This window comes from Podarcis bocagei (genome assembly GCF_964188305.1).
Source record: "Podarcis bocagei genome assembly, chromosome: 17".
Classification (NCBI taxonomy): domain Eukaryota; kingdom Metazoa; phylum Chordata; class Lepidosauria; order Squamata; family Lacertidae; genus Podarcis; species Podarcis bocagei.
In genome coordinates, this window is record NC_138143.1 from 40,949,814 (window position 1) to 40,956,653 (window position 6,840).

Below are 6,840 nucleotides of genomic sequence, written 5' to 3' on the forward strand. Positions count from 1 at the left end.
TCTTTCCTTTGGACCACATAAGCTAGGCTGAAAGAGAGGCCTTGCCATCTGGGCAGCCCAGAACCTCCATCCACACTGCCCAGGCCTGCACCCCAGGGAGGTCACTTTGGTGCTGCTAACACAGCGGTTTGACCACCCTTGGAAGTGCACTCCATTGTCTATCTACACACGCAAGATGCCAACAACAACAAGGATAAACTCTGGCCCTCTGTGAGCTCCCATCTTTCCTGACCATTGACCATGCTGGTTAGGGCTTATGGGAGATGGAATCCAGTAGCCTCTCGCTGGTGTGAAACTAGGCTTTATTTCACCCGGGTCAAAGACCCATTTTGACACACACAGAGAGAGAGAGAGACTGAGAGCCTCAATGGCATGCCTTTGGAGGCTTCACTTGGGGCAAAACACCAGGCTAGACCCCCTCGTGGCTATGGCTCTGGCCTCTAGAGGACTGCAGCTTCACCACTCCTGATTTACTGCCTAGCATTGTGGTGGAATGCCTCCACTTTCACGTACTGAAATTCTATAGGTACCAAAAAGTATTACCATAACTAAGACAGTGCTCTGGCATGGCATCCCTGTAAGGATGGCTGTTGATGAAGAGATGAGAAGGGAAACTCCTCTTCTTCCCTGCCTCTGCAAAGTTTCCAGCGTACAAAGGCACAGCTTCCTCAACCTTACAATATGAATTTGGCTGTAAGAAAGAGGTCTTGGTTGCAGCGCAGCTGGGGTGAAGTGCTGCTTGAGGTGGCCACCAGGGGGTAGCATAGTCTAAAACGCGGAGCTTTCTGAAAAGTCAGCATAACACATGAGGAAATGGAGAAATCACTGACAGCTCTGGAATGGTGCATAATCGCTCAGGTTTGGGCACCGTTTCACACATTACACAGCAACAAGCAATGGATTGCCACTGAGCATACACTCGACGGGCAGCTGCAATACAAAATATTATATAAAGAAAATAAACCAAACTTGGCGCACCGTATAAGAGGCATATTTTCAAAGCACTGCTTGACACGTTCCATTTTGGGGTGTACACTTGGACAGTGTAATGTCTGAAGCTGCCCCTAAGCACCCAAGTCAAGTAATTAGCCCCTAAAGGCACCCTGATCTGTGCCTCTAGGTTTGCTGCATCCCCACATTTTGAGTAAGACCAATGCTGACATTTAGATATTAATACAGAAGACATTTTTAGAACCAGAGAAGTCAAACAAGGACACCTAGGGCAGGCATGCCCATCAGGTAGATCAGGGTGTTCCTGGTAGATCCTGGTTGATCTCTGGCCCCGCAGCGACCTCCTTACAAAAAAGCAAAAACAAAACAAAAAACCAACTTTGGCTCACTAAAAAAAAGCTCAAGCTCCACAACTCTGGCTTCCTAAATAAAAGCTCCACAGCTTTGGGTAGATCACTGCCAGTCTTATTATGACAATGAGTAGACCACTGCCACTTTTTTATACTAGGAGTAGATCGCAGTCTATTGGGAGTTGGACGCCCCTGATCTAGAGGAAAGGTGGTTTGTGTCTTGGGTCCCCCACCTTCCCTCATGATCTTGTTGTCGTCGTCACATTCCCACTTGTTACTTGGGGTTTTCGCTATAATTAATTAAACATAACAATAGCTTCTCTAGATTAGGAACTTTCACAAAGCAGAGAGAGGAGGGGGCAGCAAAAGGCGAGAAATATTGTTCCTTTCGTTCTGTTGCCCCTCCCTTTACGGTTAAAGCAAAAGCAAATAAACAAAAAATACTTGATACAAACACAGTTCGTTTCAGGAAGATATCAACTTAAACAGCGAATAAGTGAGCAGCGAAATCTTGCAAAGAAAAACCATTCGAAGGGATACAGTTCAATCCAACATTGCATTTTTAAATGATCCAGACCTGGGTTTGCTGGTGTCAGGTTTGGGACATCTCCCAAGGGCTTTATACGGATCCCAACAAGCATGTCTGGACACATTTCGGGACTTGGAAGACGGGAGGGAGATTGGACCCTGGAATTATTCCCCACAGATTTCAGTACATGGTATTTAATTTGAGGTGAGTGTCCAGAACCGAAGTCTCTTCTCCAATTGCATTTCTGGTTACTGGGTCTTTCTTCTTCTTCTTCTGTCATACAGGTAGCTCAACTGGTAAAGCAGGAGACCCCTTAATCTCAGGGCTGTGGGTTCGAGCCCCACATTGGGAGAAAGATTCCTGCCTTGCATGGAGTTGGACTAGATAACCCTTGTGGCCTCCTCAAAGAAAATATTTGAGGGCCCCCCAAGTTAATGGACATTGCCATTCAATTGGGGGGGTGTACCAGGCCATGTGATTCATCATGCAGGGCGGGGCTTACCTGTCCCCTCCCACCAATATCTTATTCAAGTTGGACCCCTGGTCTGCAGCCTCATCTTCCAAGCCAGAGGTTGCCTCTCAACAATTCGGAGCGAGAGCTGCCGCTCTTAATGGGCTTCAAAATGACACTTTCAACCCGCAGGACTGAGGATTGGGGCCCTAGAGCTGGACTATAAAGAAGGCTGATCGCCGAAGAATGGATGCTTTTGAATTCTGGTGCTGGAGGAGACTCTTGAGAGTCCCATGGACTGCAAGAAGATCAAACCTATCCATTCTGAAGGAAATCAGCCCTGAGTTCTCACTGGAAGGACAGATCCTGAAGCTGAGGCTCCAAGACTCTGGCCACCTCAGGAGAAGAGAAGACTTCCTGGAAAAGACCCTGATGTTGGGAAAGATGGAGGGCACAAGGAGAAGGGGACGGCAGAGGACGAGATGGTTGGACAGTGTTCTTGAAGCTACCAGCATGAGTTTGACCAAACTGCGGGAGGCAGTGGAAGACAGAAGGGCCTGGCGTGCTCTGGTCCAGGGGGTCACGAAAAGTCGGACACGACTAAACGACTCAACAACAACACTACGCCCACCTGGCACGTCAAGCCCCTTTCTTTGTTTTTATTATACTGTCAACAATCGATTGAGTGATTGATTGATGTCCCCACCCGTCAGGGCGCAGAACTTGGGAACGGGAATAAAATAGTAGACGTGCTAGACGATGCCTCTCGAGGGCGCCCCACCTGGCCCGTCGCTCCCCGCCTTCTCGACGTCCTTGGCTCTCTGGACTTCACCACGGAAGCGCCTCGGCTTCTGCCTCAAATCCTTGAATGCGGAGCAAGATCGAGGGGAAAAGCGCATTAGGAGCGACGGGGCGCGCAGGGAAGACGAAAGCAAGCGCAAGAACCCGCCAAGCTTGCTTGCCAGAAGTGAAACGGGGCGGGGGGGGGGGGCAAGCTGCGTGTCTGCGATCCCTCCTCCCAGCTGCTCTCAGCTCCCCGAGACCTTTTCTCCTCGCTGTTTCTAGCTTGCTCCGATGCAAAGCAGAAAGGAAAGGAGCGCGCACAGAGGTTTTTTCCCCCCTCTCTCTCTCCAAGGCAGGTTATTTCTTTGGAGGGCAGCCACCAAATCCATTGTCTGCAAAGGATGCTTGATGGGTTGGGGAGTGGGAGAGAGAGGAGAGGCGGGGGGGGCATCACTTTGAAGTCCCCCCCCAACTGTTGCAGCTCCAGTTCTTTCCCCACCCGGCTTGGGTCTCCAGATGCACGGAGAGAGATCGTTGCTTTGATCTCGGAAAGCAGCAATTCATTCATTCGTTTCGTTTCATTTGGGGTGGGGGGGGGGGGAGAAACGTGGTTGCGTAACTGAGAGCATAATAGCAACCATGCAGGGGGATGAGGTCATTGTGGAGGGGGAAGGGGGGCACAACTGAGATTTTGCACCCCCTAACATGAAGCCTGTCTCCCCCACCATAAATCCTGGCCACGCCCATGGAGCCAGAGGGGGGGGGGCTCTGTGGAGGCTGGGGTGGACTAGACAGATCGGGGTCCAGCAGGAATTTTACCTAGTTCATCAGGATTCGCTTAACCTTCTAGCCTGCTGTCACCCACCCAGCAGACCCAAAGCCTTGAGACTCAGATGCAAGTGATGGGCAGAACGGTGGGGAGAAAAGAATCTAAGCGAGGAGTTTTGGATTGAGCAAATCTCCTAAGGAAGAACCATAGCTGTCAACTTACAGATTTGAAAATAAGGGACCAGCAGCCTCGAAAATAAGGGATCAGCAGCTAAAATAAGGGATCAACAATTACTTTGATAAAATACATAATTTGTTGCGTGCAAATGGCTTTAGATACCTATTAGGTCCATAAATTACCATATAGCATATATTCAACACAAAAAAACCAGCAACAATTTGTTGTTGACGAAGGACAGCTGGACATAGAAAGGGCCCCATTACCTTCAGTAGCTTATTTAAGGGACATCACCAATAAGAGTCAGCAGCGGGACATGGCGCTGGGATAAAGGACTGTCCCACCAAATAAGGGACGCTTGACAGCTATGGGAAGAACCCCAACGAAGTTTCCTGCTCCTCGCTGCCTTTTCTGCCTGCTCTGACCTCTGGCTTCTGCTGGATTCTTCTGCCTGCCTGGAAAGGAAGAAAAACAGTACGATTGCCAGCTTCTCTGCGTCCACTCTTGCCCGAACTGTCAAAAAAAATTCTGAATTATCATTTTTCCTGGAGTTAAAATCAATCAATCAATCAATCTGCGTATATCGTAATCGATATTTTTAAAAATACGTATAGAAACTTCATAAAAGAAAGCAGGAATTTCCCCCTGCTCTAGCCTCCTGCCAATAGAGCTTGCCAAAGGTTGATTTGTGATTTAACTAGTGAGAGTGGGATACTGAACAGTATTCCCAAGCGCAGCCAAGTCCTCTAGGCGGCGCTGAAGAGCAACTTGTTCCGGCGGAAGTGGCGCCATTTCCGGATGGAGTCTTTCATTGATTTATTTAGTTTGTTTTAATTTGAATAGCTATTGGGGAGAGATCCGAGTTATCTCGATTAAAACTTCTTTATTTCTTACAACGTTTAGGAAAGTTATTTGAGGACACCAAGCAAAATTCATTGGAGCACATTGGATTTTATAAATCCTTAACCACAAGTGTGATAAGTCAAATAACAAGTTCAGTTTAAAATGCCAGCCACGAATCCAGCTAAAAAATAAATTGCACATGCGAACTAATAAAGAAAAACGCTCAGCTGCCATGAGGATCTGCACGTCTGAATCGAATTATCGTATTTCATGGTTATATTTCAATGCCCATCTTTAATCCAGTGTCCTAGTAACTAAGCCTTGGATCACTTCCATGAAAGTAATAAAGGACTATCCGGATCAAACTGGACAGAACTGTCTAATGAAAGCAGTAAGATAAGTGATGCCTGTTTTGGACTAGAGCGGAGCTTGATGTATGGGTATCCCCAACAAAATTTAAAATTTGGCTGTATAATTTGGAATTAATGTGATATGATAATGTGATGTGATTGGCCTGTTAATAAAAAATATTTTTTTTAAAAAAAGGATCACTTCCATGAGCTCTGCGTGCTTAGACTGCTATATGAGTATACAAACTTTCGCCTTAACGAATGGAAACCTCAGCTCTGCAGATACCGACGTCACTGCCTGAGCAGTACCAACCTCTGTCTGTGCGGGAGAAAACCCCACGGAGTCCCTAAGCCATGCATAGGATCGGGCAAGCGAACTCATCTCAAGCGAGAGCCAATGTAAGGGCCGGCCCACCCATGAGGCCAAGTGGGGAGACTGGCTCAGGCGGCAGAATCCACAGGGGCAGCAGATCTTCACTCACCTCTTCTCCCCTAGTGGAGAGGGGAAGGGGCAGTGGCGTAGCGTGGGGGGTGCAGGGGGGGCCGGCCGCACCGGGCGCAACATCTGGGGGTTAGGGTTAGGGGGTGCAAATCCACGGGTTAGAGGGCGCAAATCCACAGGTTAGGGGGCGCAAATTACTTGCCTTGCCCCGGGTGCTGACAACCCACGCTACGCCAATGGGAAGGGGTGCCGTTTTGTGGTTCCCTTCAGGTGCCAAAATGTCTTGGGCGGCCCTGATGAATAGACATTCCCAGCCAGGAAGGGCTTTCATATCGCATCCCTGAGGTACCCTCAGGGCAGATGCCCAAGCAGAACCCTGCACGTCAGAATGGGAAGCAGACTTGCACACCACCACCGCAGCCAAGCCGACCCTCCAATTTTGAATCTGAAGCAATATTTACCATCTCAAGGGCGGGGGCTCCATTAAGTCCAGAGTCTAAAATTATCTACTCCCATCGCAACTCATTCCCCCCCAAAGGATTTTCACCATCAAAGGCGGAGGAACCGAACCTTTATAACTTGCTCGCCGCGCGGCAGAGCTTGGTTTGATCACTTCAACCGCAGCGCGCCTTCGGGGCTGCAGCGAAGTTCTCCTGCGCGCCCCGGGCGCCTCCCCGTGGGATCTGCGGCGCTGGCGGGTTAAACGCGGCAGACAAAGCAAGTCGAGGCAATTACCTGAGCTCTGGGCTTCGGAAAAAGCTGCAGTCCAGGCCTTGGTTTCCAAGGGGAAGGTTCCTTCAATTTATCACACAAACTTATTATTCCGCCCTTTCTCCCAGGGGTTTAGGGCCACATACTGGTATTTTCTCTCTTCCACCACCCAGGTTTCTCCGCAGTCAGCCTCCTCGGCAATTCTAGCAGGGCTCTCCACAACCCAATTCTAGCCGCTGCTTCTATTTCCCATTTTTATTCTCTCTTCCTGCGCAATTGCATATTGACTGAACATTTTTTTTTTAACACTTCGACACTAAGATGGGCTTTGCACTCCTTCCTGTAGGTCCGAAATGATCCGATCCTGGAATCACCAGCTCTTAAATTTGTGCCACTCCGGCTGCTTTTTCTTAACGAAAATGGCTGGGAGGGGGGCACCTCGAGGGTGTTACCAGCTACGTGCGCCAGGGAAATGTAGGGGGCG